Below are 17,594 nucleotides of genomic sequence, written 5' to 3'. Positions count from 1 at the left end.
AATGGAACGAACAGGGTGAGAGACTGTCTGAGTTCATCATGTCGACCAAGACCATTCATGGTAACTCACAGTTCCAGAAGGCAGAATCTAAACGATGGACATGGGAGTCTCCCGGTGGACGATTCCACAACGAAATAGACCACATCATATTCAATCGACGGTTTTGCCTGACTGATGTCGCTGTTGTCCCAAAATTTCGAACGGGATTGGACCACCGTCTCCTTCGTGCAAAATTCTACTTCACAGAGCGGGGAGAAAGGGCTGCAAAGTTCAAAAAGAGAACTCCCAGAATGACCACCAACTGGGAACTCTTTGGTACTATTGCGGCAACATGGGAAGATGCCATTGTTGACAACATTGACGAGGAATACGATCGACTGGTTCAGCACCTCCATGAATGTGCGAGGAACGCCAAGAGAGAGATAGCCACAAAAAATCACCTATCTTCAAAAACTCTTGAGCTAATTCGCCAGCGTGGTTTGGCGCGTGCCTCAGGCAACCGCAAGCTAACGTCCAAGCTCCCAAAGCAGTGCAGAGATGCAATCAAGGAAGACCTCAAAGAGAAAAGAGCAGAAGTACTGGGAGATGCGGCAGAAGCCGGGAAAAGTATTCATAACGCCCGCCTGTCCTTCGCCAACTACAAGACCAAGATGACTGCCCTCCAATGTCCTGATGGATCCATCACATCCTCCAAAACGGCAATGGAGAAGATTATCTATGACTTCTACTCAAATCTCTTCGACAGCCATGTCCACTTGCCGACATACCAAATTCTACAGGATGGATATGTCGTTCCCAATGTTCTCTCTTCCGAAATCCGACACACCATTTCGTCGGTAAAGAAACAAACCGCACCCGGCCCAGACAAGGTCAGACCTGAACACCTGAAAAACCTGCCGTCAGTTTCTCATCAATACACTGGCTCGGCTCTTCACTCGCTACCTGTCTGAATGCAAGGTTCCGTCCCAATGGAAAACCAGCAGGACCGTACTACTGTTCAAGAAGGGAGACATCCATGACGCCCGATCTGCCTATTGTCTGTCATCTACAAGTTGTTCACTCGAGTCATCCTAAATAGGATTGGCAGAACACTAGATGAAGGACAACCATGCGAGCAAGCCGGGTTCCGCAAAGGATTCAGCACCATCGACCATATCCACACGATAACCAAGCTCATTGAGGTTTCTCGGGAGTTCAAGATGCCGCTTTGTTTAACGTTCATTGATTTAAAGAAGACCTTTGATTCTGTTGAGACGGAAGCAGTCATTGAAGCCCTAGCCAATCAGGGCATTCAAGCCCAATACATCAGGATCCTCCATGAGCTGTATTGCGGATTCACTACCAGGATCTCACCATTCTACAAAGAAGTGATCGTTGATGTCAAGAGAGGGGTGAGGCAGGCTGATACCATTTCACCGAAACTCTTCAGTGCCACCCTCGAGAACATCATGCGACGACTGGAATGGGAAGGAATGGGAGTGAAGATAGATGGTCGGCAACTACACCACCTCCGCTTTGCTGATGACATTGTTTTAGTAACACCAAACATCAGCCAAGCAGCACAAATGCTGGCTGACTTTGACCGTGAGTGTGGAAAGGTAGGACTACAGCTGAATCTTACGAAGACAATGTTTATGAGAAACAGCCTCGTACCTGATGCCCTAATCGCTCTCAATGGAACGACCATCTCCGAATGCAACAGCTATGTCTACCTAGGTCGAGAGGTCAACATGACAAATGACCTGGCACCCGAGCTGCGCAGGAGGAAGAGAGCGGCTTGGAACGCCTTCAAGAACGTCGAAGAAATAGCTAAGAGGATGAAGAACCTCCAGCTCTGGGCACATCTCTTTGATTCCACTGTTCTTCCTGCATTAACATATGCCTCAGAGACCTGGGCCCTACGCAAACAGGATGAGAACTCTATTCAGGTCTCCCAAAGAAGAATAGAAAGAGCTATGCTTGGAATATCACGTTTCACTCAAATGAGAGAAAGAATCCGGAGTTCCTACTCATCAAAAAGATCATACACCATGACCAAGTAGGATTCATCCCAGGGATGCAAGGATGGTTCAACATTCGGAAATCAATCAACATAATCCACCATATCAACAAAAGAAAAGATAAAAAGCATATGATCATATCAATAGATGCAGAGAAAGCATTTGATAAGATCCAGCACCCCTTTATGATGAAAACCCTAGCCAAAATGGGTATAGAGGGGACCTTCCTCAACATAATTAAAGCCATCTACCACAAGCCTACAGCAAGCATCATCCTCAATGGGGAAAAACTGAGAGCCTTCCCTCTAAGATCAGGGACGAGACAGGGATGCCCACTCTCTCCACTGCTGTTCAATATAGTACTGGAAGTACTTGCAATAGCGATTAGGCAGGAAAAAGATATTAAGGGCATTCAGGTAGGAAAGGAAGAAATCAAGAATCCGGAGTTCCGACATCCGTCGACGATCAAGAATCAGGGACACTGTCTCATTTGCCAAGGTGTCAAAAATCAGATGGGCTGGTCACGTAATGAGGTTTAAAGACGACCGCTGGACTAGAGCTGTTACCGACTGGATTCCACAGGATGTCAAAAGACCGCGTGGCCGCCCACCTACCAGATGGTCAGACTTCTTCATCAAGATCATGAACAATCGGTTTGAAGCCCTTCATGTTCCTGGAGCGAACAGATGCCATTGGGCTACACTAGCACGCGACAGGGACAAATGGAGACGTTACTCGCGCCCGCTCGAGCAAATCGACGACTAACGGGAAGTTAAGTGATTAAGTGATTAAGTTAAAACACAGAATCCAGAGTCTGTGCATAGAGGAAAGAGGGACAAGAAACTCACCTTCATCCTAAGGCGGTTTCTCCAGGTCCTCTCGGGCACACTTGCTTCACTTTCTAGTTCTCAAATATTTTACAATGAGTCTCTATTACCTTTACAAATTGAAGAGGTCAAATATTCACTTTTTAAAAAACACACATAGAGGTGCTGAAAGTAGATAAAGGACCAAACATAATGGCCTCTCAGTATCTGTATTGCAAACCATAATGCCCAAAAGTAGAGAGAGAGTAAGAAAGAAATTGTCTGCTGTAGAGGCAGGGGATGGGGGTGGCAGGAGGGACACTGGGAACATTGGTGGTGGAAAATGAGCACTGGTGGAGGGATGGGTGTCTGATCATTGTATGACTGAAACTCAATCATGAAAGCCCTGTAACTGAATACCACAGTGATTCAACAAAAAAAAAAATTAAAATTGAAAAACAACAACACACATAGATCTTCCCCAATTTTCCTCTTTAAGAGGCTCCCAAGACCTTGAACCCAGGGGCCCCTGCTGCCTTTTTCCAGAGAGAAGCGTCACCTACCTGGTTCTGGCCCAGGCCATGACAGGTGTACAAAATGACCTGGTGCCCCACAATCTGGTTTTCATCAGGAGGATTATAGTCAAAGCAGAGTCCTTGCAATCCTTTATTCTGGAGCTACCAAGAAACATAACGGGAGTTTCCAGTTCAGATTTACACACAACTGAGTCAACCCAGGATGCTGCGGGAGGAGAAACAGCGAGTGAGGAGGGCCTGGCACAAGAACTAGGCCCAAAAGAAAGAGCTTCTGGGACCTGAGCGATAGTACAGAAGGTCAGATGGCTGGCCTTGCACATGGACAAACCCCAGCAACCCACAGGCCCTCCTGAGCACCGCCAAGAGTGATCCCTGAGCACAGAGCCAGGAGTAAATCCCTGAGCACCGCAAGGCATGGACCCCACACCAAAGGTAAACAAATAAATAAATAAGAGCTTCCTTAATTTATTCATTTTGGATTTTTTGGGGGGGATTGAAGGAGGGGAGTATCACATCTAGCAATGCTCAGGGCTTACTTCTGGCTCTGTGCTCAGAGATCACACCTGGTGGTGCTTGGTGGGGAATCCTATGGGGTGCTGGGGATAGTGCCCAGTTTGGTCACGTGCAAAGGCCTGAAGAGCATCATGCCCCATCATCCCCTCCAGGGCTGCACTTGGACAAAAGAGAAATGCAGTGGGACGGGGTGGGGTGGGGATGCAGGAGACAGAGGCAGGGCGAGCAAGAGTGACACACTCCCTGGGGCAGGCAGCCCACGACGGCCTCCTGATCCTCTCGGCACCTCGGGAGACCTGGACACTTCACAGTGGCCAAGGATTCAAACGTGTTCAGAGCCCGCTGGGTGCTGACCAAAGGGCTTCCAGAATGGGGGAAGCAGCGTCGCCCAGCCGTGCAGCCCAGGAGAGGGGAGTCACTACCTTGGCGTGATTTCTCTCCAGAGTGAATGGCACTGGGGCCGGAGAGGGTCTGGGGGGTGAGGGCACTTGCCAGGCAGGCAACCAAGCCCCAGTCTGATGCCAGCACCATCATGAGTCACCACTGAGCACCACCGGGTGAAGCCCAACCCCAACCCCCACAGCCCAAATACTTCCCATTTGTGTGCAGGGGTTTGGGGGGGAGCGGAACGGGTGTTTAGGCCATACTTCGAGGTACTCAACGGCCACTCCTGACGGTGTTCAGGGGACCACGTCTGGCACCGGGGATCAAACTAGGGTTGGCCACACAGAGGGCAAAGCTTAAACTTAACCCCGGGACTATCTCTCTGCCCCCCCCCCAAAGATTTCTTTTCTCTTTCTTTTGGTGAACAACAGAAGTGACTCTCCTTTTCCTGCCCCATCCTCCTCTACCCCCCCACTGGTCCCCAAGGACCCCTGCGGTGGGAATGACTACCTGGCCCAGACACTGAGACTCGGGTGTGAAGTGATGTGATGGGTAGAGGTGGTGTGGAGAGTCCAGGCAAGCCTCAGTCTCCTCATGCACAAAATCACAGGCAGAACCTGACTCTCGTTCACATGCTCCCACGTGAGCCAGCTGAGAGCCAAACCCAGCCGGGGGAGGGGAAGAGCCGGGGAGAGGGCCGGGGCTGGGGAGCCCAAGGGACCCCATCAAGGACCTGCCTCATGCAGGGCGTGGGGACCCTGCCGGCAGCCCCCCCGGGCGCAGCCCTCTCACCATCCCGAAGCAGCCGGGCCGGTCCTCGGGCACGTGCAGCTCAGGATACACGTTCTCCAGGAACCACCTGAAGTCCTTACACTTGAGCTTCTCACGGAGCTGCTGCCTCTCGGTCACGTCGCCAAAGGACTCCTGAGGGGGGTCCATGCGGTCAGCCTGAAGGTCCTCCACAGTCCCCCACTCCACCCCACCCCAGTCCTGGGGCGTGATGATGCCCCCAAGCCCTAGCTGTGCAGGTATGGGTGGGTGCCTAGGGAGAGAGCTGTGGCAGCCGGGGTACCACCCCCCCACACACACACACATGCGCGCGCACACACACACAGGTTTCCCCGTTGCCCAGCTCCAGCCTGGGGAGACCCAGTGCACCTCGATGGTCATGAAGCGCCTTGGACATGATGGGAGCCCCAAACCCCAGCCCTGTGGGCATCCCTGGACACACAGCACTTCTTCAATGGGACAGATTGAGGAAGGCTGGCTGAGGTAGACACGCATGCAAAGCCAAGAGACGGGGCTGGGATGAGATTCGATAGCGCACATATGCATGACCCATCCCCGGCACCACACACACACACACACACACACACACACACACACACACACACTCACACACACATACATACTCTGTGTTGAAGAGATAGCTCAATGGTCAAGAGCACATACAGGAGGCCCAGGTCCGAGTCCCGGCACGGCAGGGAACCCCCAGCACTGAGTCAAGGGTAGAACCCAAGCACCTCCAGGTGGGGGTCATAAGTAAACAGGAACCAGAGAGCTCGTGCAAAGGGCAGGGCGCTTGCCTGGCAGGTAGCCACCCTGCCCTGGTCCCTGCCACCTCATTTGGTTCCCAGAAAAAAAATCACCAGGCATGATCCCTGAGTGCAGAGCCAGGAAGAGGCCCTGGCGACCATGGCATGGGGCCTGACCTCCCCTCCACGACAGAAATACCCACGATCTGAAGAACATGCAGTGACTGGAGGTAGCTGAAACCCAGCCCTGATTTTCCTAGAAGCAACAAGCTCAGGGTACCCCAACCTGGGGTGGGCAGCATGAGCTGCTGGGTGTGATTCTCAAGGCCGGGTGGGCATCAAGAGACATCAGCAGAGGGTCATCACAACCATGGAGGAATCAAGTAGTCCCCCACTGGCCTCACCAAGGCCCACCGCAGCTTCTCCCTCCAGAAGTGGATGTGCGGGCATGGAGGGTGGAGGGAGGAGGAAGGAGGAGGGGGGGTTGGTTCTGAGGAAGCCTGCAGGGGTGAAGGCAGAAGGGGCGGGCGGGAGGAGCTCACCAGGCGTGCGTGGGGGTTGCGGTGGTAGAAGAGCTCCTTGAACTCATCCAGCCACACTTCGGCAGCGCGGACACTGTTGGCCAGAGCCTTTTTGCGTGAGTAGGGAGCTTGCTTGGGGAAGACGTGGCTGACTTGTGATCAGGGGTGCGTCTCCAGGGTTCCGCTGCACTGTCAGATCTGCAGGGCAGGGGAGTGGCTGGGTGAGGGGAGCGGGTCCATCGGCACGGCTGTCCCTTGAGTACAGAGGCCAGGCACCAAGCATCACCCAAAGAGACACTGCCGAGACCGCACCCTCCGGGGCATGAAACAGGCGACCCCCCACCCCACTCCTCACCCCACCACCCATCCCTGCCTCACCCACCCCCATGCACACGCGGGCTCCAGAGCGCAGCCAAAGAACAAGGGAGCGGCCCCAAGGTCTAGAAACCAGAACCAAGACCATAAGCCCATGCACTGCTTGTTCATGCATGGGGCTCACAGGGCCCAGAGTGGGCCCGGCCAGGAGCTCGTGGGTGGGTGACAGTCCACACGGGCGGATTACCTGATCTCCTAGCCAGAGAAGAGAGGAAAGCAGCTAGGAAGGAGAGAAGTTGGGAAGGGAGAAAGAGGAACTGCCAGACACAGGAAGAGCAGCCTGGCACCTGGAGGAGAGGCAGAAAGACCATTAAAAGCACACCTCAAAACCCAACGAGGTAGACTCATGCAAGGGCAGAGGGGTGTGAACCACCACACCCCACCACTGGCCCCCAGGATGAACCATCCAGAAAAGCAGCTGAAGGGCTGGAGACACAGTACAATGGGGTTGGGCACCTGCCTTGCATGTACCTGACCCAGGTTCAGTTTCTGGCAGCTCCGACGGTCCCCTGAGCACCGCCAGGAGTGAGCCCTGAGTTTGGGTTTCAACCAAATTCAAAAAGAAAATTTTTTTTGAAAAATAAGACCCAAAAGGACAGTACCTTACGATGGGAGAAGGAAAGCCCTGCGTGGAAGATAAAATTTCTATTTGGTTCACTCTTTATGCAAAGCTGGGATGTTCTGTTACTTAAAAAAAAATTCCAGGGGCCAGAACACTAGTACAGCGAGTAGAGCATACTGCCTGGCATGGGGCCAACCCAGGTTCAATCCCCGACATCCCATAGGGTCCCTCGAGCACAGACAGGAGTCATCTCTGAGGGTAGAGCCCGGTGTATCCCCTGAGCCCCACTGTGTGTGGCCCCAAAACAAAACAAGCAATCAGAAAAGATGAAAAAAATTCTCACAAAAATTAAACAGAGGGGCTGGAGCGATAGCACAGTGGGTAGGGCGTTTGCCTTGCACGCGGCTGACCCAAGTTTGATTCCCAGCATCCCATATGGTCCCCCAAGCACCGCCAGGAGTAATTTCTGAGCACAGAGACAGGAGGAACTCCTGAGCATCGCAGGGTGTGACCCAAAAAGCCAAAAAAAAAAAATTAAACAGAAAATTTTAACATCATCAAAAAGCATGACCAATGGCATATGGTCTTGAAATGTAATATGCCAGACACAAGTTCATTAGGAATCTCACGGAAATGGCGGGGGTTCTCACAGAACTGTCCCTCGGGGATTCTGAGGGCAGAGGGCGGCCTCAGGGGGTTCACTCGTTTAGAATGTGACTCTTGCTCCGGCCTGCACGTCCAGCCACTGAACCTGACCCCTTTAACAAGCTCTCCCGAGAATTCTTCTCGGTGTCAAACTCTGAATGTCACCCTGCTATCTACCTACAGAGGCGACTTCCTAAAGACTCAGCAAGCCCGGCGACCAAAGGTGGACCAGGAGGCAGGATGCTGTGTCTGGGGCCAACCTCGGCCCAGGGCAGCAGAGGGAAAGAAAAGAACCAGGGGACCTAGGAGGTTCCTTCCCTGCCTCCTGCTTTTCTAGTTAAAAGCACATTCTGTGAGAAGGTCAGATGAGAGAAGCACATATATAGGCTGTCCACGTGTCCACTCTCAGGACACTGGACAAAAGGCCAAGGCGGGGGAAAGCCCAACAGGTTTTCATGAAATCCAGAGAGACAGAGGCATGGAGAGAGAGAGAGAGAGAGAGAGAGAGAGAGAAAGAGAGAGAGAGAGAGAGAGAGAGAGAGAGAGAGAGAGAGAGAGACTGACAGACAGACAAGCACGGCTACAGAAAGAGAGACAGACCCGAAAGGAGAATTCGAGGTTTTCTCCGCCCCAAACTTCCATTCCTGTATCATAAGACTCCAGATACTGAAAATATTTCTTACTCACAGCAAACAGCCCACCAGCCATTGTCGGGGACCTGGAAGAGTTGCAACACCTGCGTCTCAGTGCCGGCCGCAGGAACCCTTACCCAGGCCTGATCTGCCTTCATCAGTCTGGGAGCACTGGTGGTGGGGGGGCTCTGCTGGGAGTCCTAGCTGGGGAAGCTCCCAGACCCCTCCAAATAATCACAGAACTGCGTGTGATGCATGTGCTCTCGAGGGGTCAAGGGCAGGGACAGCTGTTTCCAGGGCGGAGAGGGTACAGGCCCGGGGCGTGTCCAGTACAGAGGAATGAACGGTGCTGGGAAGGCCTCAGCATGGGCAAAGTCTAAGCATGAGAGGACCCCGGCAGCTGCAGATGGACCCGGAGAGAGGGCGGAGAGAGCACATGGCTGGGAGGGTGGCGGGGTGGGCGGTGGTGGTGGTCTCACAGCAGAGCCCAGGCACTCACAGATGCAGCTGGGGGCTGCTGGAGGCCATGAAAGATGATTCTAGCACATTTCCCTGAAGCCCTCGATTCCCCCAACCCCACTGAGCAGGCATGGCATCTTCCCCGGCCCCCAGAGGTGGCTCAGGTCGAAAGCTGGAAGGGAAGCACCCCAGAGTGCAGATGTGGGTGTGGGAAACTGGTGGCAGCCGGGTCCCTGTGGTGGCACTGGGGGGCCCTCCCAGCACTGCAGGCTCAGAGTACACGGGAAAGGTCAGTGGGACTCCTTGGTGGGGGATGGAAGAACAGGAGGGAGGGAAGACCAAGGAAGGGAGAGACCAGAGAGAAAAGGGAGGGAGAGAAGGAGGGAGGGAGAGAAGGAGGGAGGGAGAGAGAGAGGGAGGGAGAGAGAGACGGAGGAAGGAAGGAAGGAAGGAAGGAAGGAAGGAAGGAAGGAAGGAGGGAGGGAGGGAAAGAAAAAAGGGAGGGTGTGAGGGAGGGAGGGAGGGAAGGAAGGAAGGAAGGAAGGTAGGAAGGAAGGAAGGAAGGAGTGAGGGAGGGGAAGGAGGGAAAAGGGGAGGGAGGGAGGGGTGCCAGCATGAGAGCACATTCACATGGCTTTAGGGTATAAGATTAGGGAACATGGTGACTGAAACATGCAAGAAAGCTGAGATGATGTGTGGAGTTCATGCACAATTCAATCAGCTAATCAGTGGCTGAATAAATAGCAGTACTCCTACATTTAAAAAAAACTGAGATGAGACTGTGGGAGGGGCAGGCAACCGACCATGAAGCTGCTGCATGTGTGCATGTGTGTGGATTTGTGCACATGTCTTCATATGTGTGCACTGGAGGAGGGAGTTGGGGGGGAGGGAGTATGTCTCGACATCACAGGCTGCATCTGTGACCTGACACATGATCCCTCCTCCTCTGCCTCAGTCTCTAAATCTGCTGTGTGGGGGGCAATGCCAGCGGCCCCCCAGTGGCCACTCCAGCAATCCGGGTGTCACCCTCAATCCGTCCTTTTTCCCAGATGTCAATCAGCTTCTCCAAATCCCCCCCACCGCCCCTGAGGTCCCCCCACCCCCCAGTCTCAGCCTCCGTCTTCTCCTGCGCCCGCATTTCTGACGGGGAAGTCTGCAGAGCCTCCTAACACATGCCTGGTCCCTGCACCCCATCCTGTGCCCACCAGCTCCCTCACCACGAGGCACCAGGAGTAATTCCTGAGTGCAGAGCCAGGAGTAACCCCGAGCCTCAGCAAGTGTGGCCCGAAAACTAAGCCAAACAAATGAAACAGAACGCAAGTAGCCGGGCTCAGACCCAGGCTCACCCACTGACCAACGCTGGCTCTCGGCCGCCCTCACCCTGCGCCCTCACCCATCCCCTAACTGGCTTCAGTCCCACAGAGGCCTGCCACTAAGTGCTCAGAGTCGTCACCATGGAGTCGCCACCTGACCCAGAACCCCACGCCCACTTGGACAGCCGGAAGTGGCAGCCAGCCACCTCGGGCCCTAGAGACTGGCACCAGTCCAGGGGGCAGGGCACCTGTGATATCAGTCCTCCCCGGGGCATGGCACACAACTCCTGGACGGCGGACACACCCACCGGAGGTGAAGGGGCCAACAAAACCGGCCACGTTGACACAAGGCAGAATTATGGGTTCCCAAGGCAAACATCTCGGGACCGGCAAGAAGGCAAACGCGAAGGGACAAAGCGTGGTGGCCTCATTCGCGTGAGGCGTCTGGAAGGGGGAAAGTTTTTGTGGGGGTGTGTTAGAGGCCATGGAGCCGTTAGGGGATGGGCTTGACACACACCGCCTGACGGTTGGAGAGATTCTGCGAGGTCGAGGGAAAAGCGCGCTTGAGTCTCCCAAGTTAAATATTTAAGAACGGTCAGAGCAGTACATTTTAGGATACGTACTTCACCCTATTTTTATTTATCTTGTTTTGGCTTTGGCTTTGGGACCACACCCGGCAATGCTCGGGGGCAACTTCTAGCTCTGCACTCAGGAATCACTCCTGGCGGTGCTCGGGAAACCATAACAGGGTGCCTGGGGGATCGAACCCAGGGCAAACTCCTGCAAGGCAAGCGCCCTACCCACTGAACTCTCTCTCCAGCCCCCTCACCTTTGTTTTTAAATAAACAAAATAGGTCAATGAATATGAACCCCACACTTAGAGCGGGGTGGGTGTAGAGTAAAAAAATAATCAGCAGATGCTTTAGAACAAAACCAGGTGGGGCCCCAGCGAAGCATCCCTGCCCTCCCCCCGGGCGTCTGCTGCAGTTGTTGCGGGGGGGGGGGGGGGGGGGGGGGGGGGGTGTTACGCTCCCAGCCAGTCCTGACCTGATGACAACGATGGGGGACCGCATCCGCTTCCGCTCCCGCTCAGGGACCACGTGCCACATGAACACCAGCCGCCAGTCAAAGCCACCGATCTGAGGCTCTCCGGAGTTGCCCAGGTACTCAAAAGTGTTCCAGTCAATAACGTCGATCACGGGGCACACCACCGCCGTCTCCTCCTCCCCGATCCTGCAGTGACCACACACACACACACACACACACACACACACGCACACACACGCACACATACGCACACCACCCAGATGTGGCCAGGACCGGGGTGACCAGGAACAGCCCCCCCCATCCAAGCCGTGCTCGCTCCCACTCCACTCAGGGCCAGTGTGTGCCCTCAGGTCCCCTGCTTCTAGACCCTGCATGGCATCGGTCCCCAATGCCACCCTCCAGCCTGGGATTCAGAGGGAGAGCGAGACACGATGATGGCTCTGCTCTCAGCCCCTGGCACTGGCCTGGGCCCCTGGGAGTCCAGCTGCCGGGACCCTCTTTGAAGCTGGGGAAGAGAAAGAAGCCATGAAGGGAGCCAGAGTGGGTGAGGACAGAGATAGGGAGGGCAGAGAGCAGCAGGGTGAGGCTGGGGGCCAGATGATGGACACCCACGCCTGGGAGAGGAGACAGTGGGTGCGTGTGCTCCAGAGGCCAGCTGCGCAGACCCTGAACCCCTCCCCCCGCATCCTTGTCCACGCCACATGGGGGCACAGCCCACTCGGAGGAATCTGGGGGTAGCTGAAAATAGTGATGCAGCATCAGGAGGGAGGAAGTGGAGGGAGTAAGGTGGGTCTGGGGGAAGGGCAGCCTGGAGTGGTTCCCCTCCCCCCTGCATTTAAAACCCTTTCAAACAATGATACTTAAAAGCATAGTTTAAGACTACAGGGGTAAGAAGATAAAAAATAACCCAGGCGAGGGCCATCTGCTTCCTGTCCATGATTCTGCTCATGGTTTCCTAGTGACGCTAAGGAAGGTGGGGGCCAGAGACACAGGACCCCAGGGAAGGTGCCTGCCCGACAGGTGGCTGCCCTGGTTCAATCCCCGGCACCCCATGTGGTCCCCTGAACACCACCAGGAGTGATCCCTGAGCAGAGCCAAGAGTAAGCCCTGAGCACTCACGGGTAAGCCCCTTCACACACACAAATCCCCCCCCCCAAAAAAAATAAAATGCAGGGGCTGGAGCCATAACACAGTGGGTAGGGCATTTGCCTTCCACGCGGCTGACCCGGGTTTGATTCCCAGAATCCCATATAATACCCTGAGCACCACCAGGAATAATTCCTGAGTGCATGAGCCAGGAGTGACTCCCTGTGCATTGCCGGGTGCGACCCAAAAAAGCAAAAAATAAATAATAAATAAATACATAAGAGAAATTACTGTGAATCACCATTTCTGTGGGTCCCTTCAGACTTGAGGAGCCCCAGGCAACACAGGTACTGGATGACCTGGGAAAGTCAGCCCAGCATGAAGGAAAGACGACCAAAATGTGCTGCCTAGGGCTGTGATCTGATAAGATCCATACCATCCTGTTCTTGGCCTCTCTGCCCACGGCAGCACTTTTCGACTCAGGCACCTGACCAGCGGCAGTAAAAGCAACTCCCCTGCACCAGTAAGCCGTGGGTACAGCAGCGCCTGATGCCCTCGAAGGCTCCCAGACCAGGGTCCCTGATCATGTGACCAGGGATGGAGCCGTGGCCTGAGACTGGGGGACGGGGCACCCAGGCCGAGCCCGAGGCCCACGGAGCTGGGTCTCCCGTGTTCCCACTGGGCACCGCCCACGCACCTCTGCAGCAGCGGCTCCAGCCAGCCCTCGTGGCACTCGCAGTGGCAGTCCAGGAAGGTGAGGATGTCGCCCTTGGCCCCCGAAGCCCTGAGTAACCGGGCGCGCACCAGGCCCTCCCTCTTGGTGGCGCGGATGAGGCGCACCTTGGGCAGGTGGGCCAGCTCGGCTTCCAGGCGCTCCTTCAGGTGCTCTGGGGAGGAGAATGGGGCAGCCGGCTCACTCCCGCCCTGCCCGGGCAAGGGAAGGCTGGGATGGAGAACTCTAGAACCACCAGCAACGTTCCCACGTGCCCCCCCTTGGACCCAGACGCCCAGGTCTCAGGACTGTCAGGACTTGGTGCCCAGCTGGCTCTATCGGCATCGCCTCACGCTCACCTGCCCTGCACTCTGTCATGGGCAACGCTGAATGACCCCGAATACTCTCTCCACGATTTCCAGCCGAGTACATGGCCGCCACCCCAAAGACATCAGTCCCCCAGGTTAAGATGTGTGATCCCAACGCCCCACCTGGTCCTCTGAGCACACCAGGAGTGAGCCCTGAGCACAGTGCCAGGAGCAAGCCCGGAGAACCGCCCAGCGGGCCCCAGAACAAACAAGCGAGACTACAGTCCTGAGCATCCCCTGCAGCCAGGTGTGGCCAGGTGACTGTTCTTCTGCAGGGTGGGAGGTGAGACCCCCTACTAGGTGCTGCCCAAGTCCCCTGGACACCCTTCAGTACAGGTGGGAGTGAGAGAGAGAGGGGTGGGGCAAGGCTGGGGCATCCCAGGGAGCACAGCACCCCAAAGAAGGCGAGTGTTCACCCCTGTCCCCACCCCTGGCCCCCACACCTGCCTCCACACCTGCCCTCACACCCTCCCTCACAGTTGGCCCCCAACACCTCTCCCCCACCTCTGTCCCCAAGACCTCTCTCTCACACCCACCCCCCAACACCTGCCCTCTACACCTGTTCCCCCATGCCTATAGCCCATACCTATCCCCCATACCTGTCCCCCACACCTGCTCCCACACCTGCCCTCTACAGCCATACCCCAACTGCACGGAGACGTTCCCTGTTATCTCCTGTAAATCACTGTTATCTAGAGCCTCGCAGAGAACAGCCCAGCACAGCTTTCAATCAGAACCCGTGCACAGCGAGAATCAGACAGAGCTCAGAGGCAAGAGCAGGGGAGGGGAGGATGGGGGTCAAGGGAGGGTGGGGTGGGGGGAGGGGAGGCCAGGGGAGGGAAGAGGGGAGGCCGGGCACCTCTATCGCTGTAGTCATCCACCAGGATGACCTCCTCCAGCAGGATGTCTGGGGACGTCTCAAGGACACAGTAAATGTTGCGAATTAGGGTTGACCAAGCTTCGTTATAAAACGCGATGATCACGGACGTCGTTGGCAGACCTTCATAACTGTACTTCTGCTCTCTGCACCTGCAGAAGCAACACAGCCTCAGGGACGGGGAACACCCTGCACCGGGGCATCCCAGGCCTGGCACGGTGCTTCGAAGGACCTCTGAAGGGAACGTCAGTCATGGTTGAGACCTGCCATAGAATTTGGTCGCATCTTTTAGAAATGCTTTGCCCTGGAGCCTCCTGGAAGCCTCGGTAGCTCCCAAGAAAGGTTGTACAACGATACCCAAAAAGCCTGAAGTCACTCTGGTAAGGGCAGGCTGGGTCTCCCTATAAGTCGTACTGTTGACATGGCCTCCAGGGCCAGATTGCCCAATGATGAACCTGGCTCAGATCCAATGCTACAGGGCCATCCCTGGGCCGGGATGGGATCCCCCAGAGCCAAACTTGATGGTGCCCAGGAGGCAGGCAGTGTCCAAGGAGGCACTTGGGTCTTTTCACACGGTCCCCTGACCCTGAGCTCTCTCCCTGCTCTGAGGTTGTGTATTTAAGCTGGGCAGCAACATTCACAGTTTTGCCACCCAAAACCTAGGCAGGCTCCAAAGACAGGAAGACGGTTCCATCCTCAGGCTGTGCAGGTTTCACCTCTGTCCACTCCCACTTCAACCCCACTGCCCAGCTTCTACTCAGCTCTCTCCTCCTCTGCCTGGCACCCTCCCTGCCCTCCTTCCAGAACAACTTGGAAAAATCCCTGTGTGGAGAACACCTGTCTGGGGTGTCCGCTCCCTCCGACCGTCTCCCGTTCCTGCATACCAAAAACTCATGTACCCTCCACTCATCCCCTCCTCCCACGCCCCAAGTCTCCTCACAGACACGTTTGACTCATGCGAGGCTTGGGGCTGGGGCACAAGAATGCTAGGGACACTGGTGGACACCACGGGGCAGCCTTGTGGGGAGAGGAGGTTCGGGAACACGTATGTCTGGCTGAGAATCAAATTCATCTCTGATGGAGGGTCACAGGGTCACTGTGGGCTTGTGCTGTCTGGGGAGCCTGTGGGCAGTGAAGGGTTCCACACTGGGGTGAGGCTCTGGGCAGAGAAAGTCCATCCAGTCCTTGAGACGTTTGGGAAATACCTGGAGGTTTGCAGATCCTTTACCTGAGGCATGATCTGGCCACTAGGGGGCCTGGCACCCACGAAGCATTGGGGGCAAGGTTGGGGCTCTTCCCGGTGGACACTGCAGCGGGGGTGTAGACGCAACAGGCACCATGGGCATGTCATGTCAGGTTCTGATCCATGGTGAGACCCCCACAGGACAGCTCATGCTTCATCAAGAAGCATGAGCCGTTCCCTGGCAGGACCCGCCCCACCCAATGCCACACACCCACACAGGTTGGGATGCATCCATTTGTAGAAACAATCTTGGAAACAGGACAGTGGCTGTCAGGGAGACTGATTCATCCCTCTCCCCTCTCTCTCCTCTGCCACCAATTCATGATCCCCTAAACCGTCCCAGGTAGTGCCTAGAACTCAGTTGCTGACTGTTCCAGCCTCCATCCTTTTCAGGACTTCCTTTCCCAGAATAGAAAAAGTGCACTGGAGGAGGGGGAGCTCTCGGCTCAGACTTTTGCTTGGTCTGTAGCCCATGATTCTGTCTGCCAAGCCTAAGGGGAGGGAACCAAGCAGGCAACAAAAGGCAGAAGCGAAAAACTAGGCAGGACCTCTGAGAGACCCACTCTAGGAGGTGGAGAAGATGGATGAGTCAGGAATCACCGAATTTGACAAGAATCAAATGTGAGGTTTGCTCTGACAAAATGGTGACCAGAACCAAATGGCAACCGGCTGAGTGGACAGCAACATTCCTGGAGTCAGAGATCACCTTGTTCCAGGTGAGGAAGACAAGACGTATCGCCCACCTGGTGACAGGAAGCCACCAGCTTCATTCCAGGATCCTTACCATTGACCCACGAAGAGATGACTCGGAGCAGACCAAGACAACTCCAAAGGCCCCTTCATCTAACCCAGGGCGCGGGTGTACCGTTGCCTCACCTGAGGTTCGGAGGGTCCACCCGGGAGCGCCCCCAGCAAGCTACTCCTATTTCCTTAACTTTATTTATATGTCTCTGTCCCTCTGTATGACCCGGACGGGGTTCCCAAATCTCTCACCGAGGAAGAGAGTGAGAGCAGTTTGCCCGAGCAGGAATGAAAGAGGCTCACGGGAACGCTCAAACAATGGAGCTTAGAAACTGGAGTCACCACTGTGGGAGCACCTGAGAGCAGTAGGCACCAATGTATGTTAGATGAAAGCTGTTACCACAGAATTGAGGTAGCCTGTAAACAACCTACATTATTATGCTGTGACCTGCTAATGCCCGTTTGGGGGTAGCTGGATAGAGCCTGCACACGTGGAATACACTGGGATGCTTCTGGCAAACTCTTGGGTGCCACCTGTGTCTGGGTGAGACTCTGTCAGATTCTAAGAGGAAAAACTCCCAAGACAGTCGTTCAATGGGAGAACAGCTCTCCCCACCGGGAAGCGTGGATAGGGGAGAGCCTCTGATCCCCACAGTCTCTCAGCTCCCCAAACCTCAAGGCAAACCTGACTTGGTGTTTCCAGAGCCCAGGGACCCAGAGGCAGGACACGGGGAGCTAAGCCCAGAGCCCCATAGAGGCTGCGAGAGGGTGTGCAGGACATGTGTGAGGTGTGCAGAACCGTGAGAGTGAATGGGCGACCCCAGGCCCATGGTTCAGGTAGAGGGGCAGGGCTATGAACTGGGCACCGAGGGGTAAACCAGGAGCTGCCTGTGCCTGCCCTGGGCTGCCTTACCAGGAGTGTGACTCCCAGTAGAAATGTGACTGGCAGGAAGGGGCATGGCTGACCAAATTCCTGGAAATGACTGGAACAGGATGGCTCTTCCTTCTGAGGCTTTGCCATCTGGTCTGACACATGGATCTGGACACAATTCTTGTCACCAGTAGAGTGTCACTCAGCCAAGGCTGTCCCACCAGGTCCAGGCGTGCAGGAACAAAGAGGAGTCAGGGTCTGGTTCTCTATTTCATGGGGTCTGACCGTGCTGTGATGGTGGCAGTGGGACTTGTATTAGGGAACCTGATGGTCCACACAGAAGTGGGGCGCTATTATCAGGGATCAGC

General features: G+C 55.3%; 1 pseudogene; it reads right to left on the bottom strand.

Annotated features, from left to right (window-relative positions):
• LOC130026635 (polypeptide N-acetylgalactosaminyltransferase 12-like) overlaps positions 1-15,266 on the bottom strand; it is a 36,991-nt pseudogene extending 21,725 nt beyond the window's left edge.
• Between the last annotated feature and the right edge of the window lie 2,328 nt (positions 15,267-17,594).

The sequence above is a fragment of the Sorex fumeus genome, unplaced genomic scaffold (genome assembly GCF_029834395.1).
Source record: "Sorex fumeus unplaced genomic scaffold, SorFum_2.1 ptg000034l, whole genome shotgun sequence".
In the NCBI taxonomy this organism is placed as follows: Eukaryota; Metazoa; Chordata; class Mammalia; order Eulipotyphla; family Soricidae; genus Sorex; species Sorex fumeus.
This window is presented reverse-complemented; position numbering and strand designations above follow the sequence as displayed.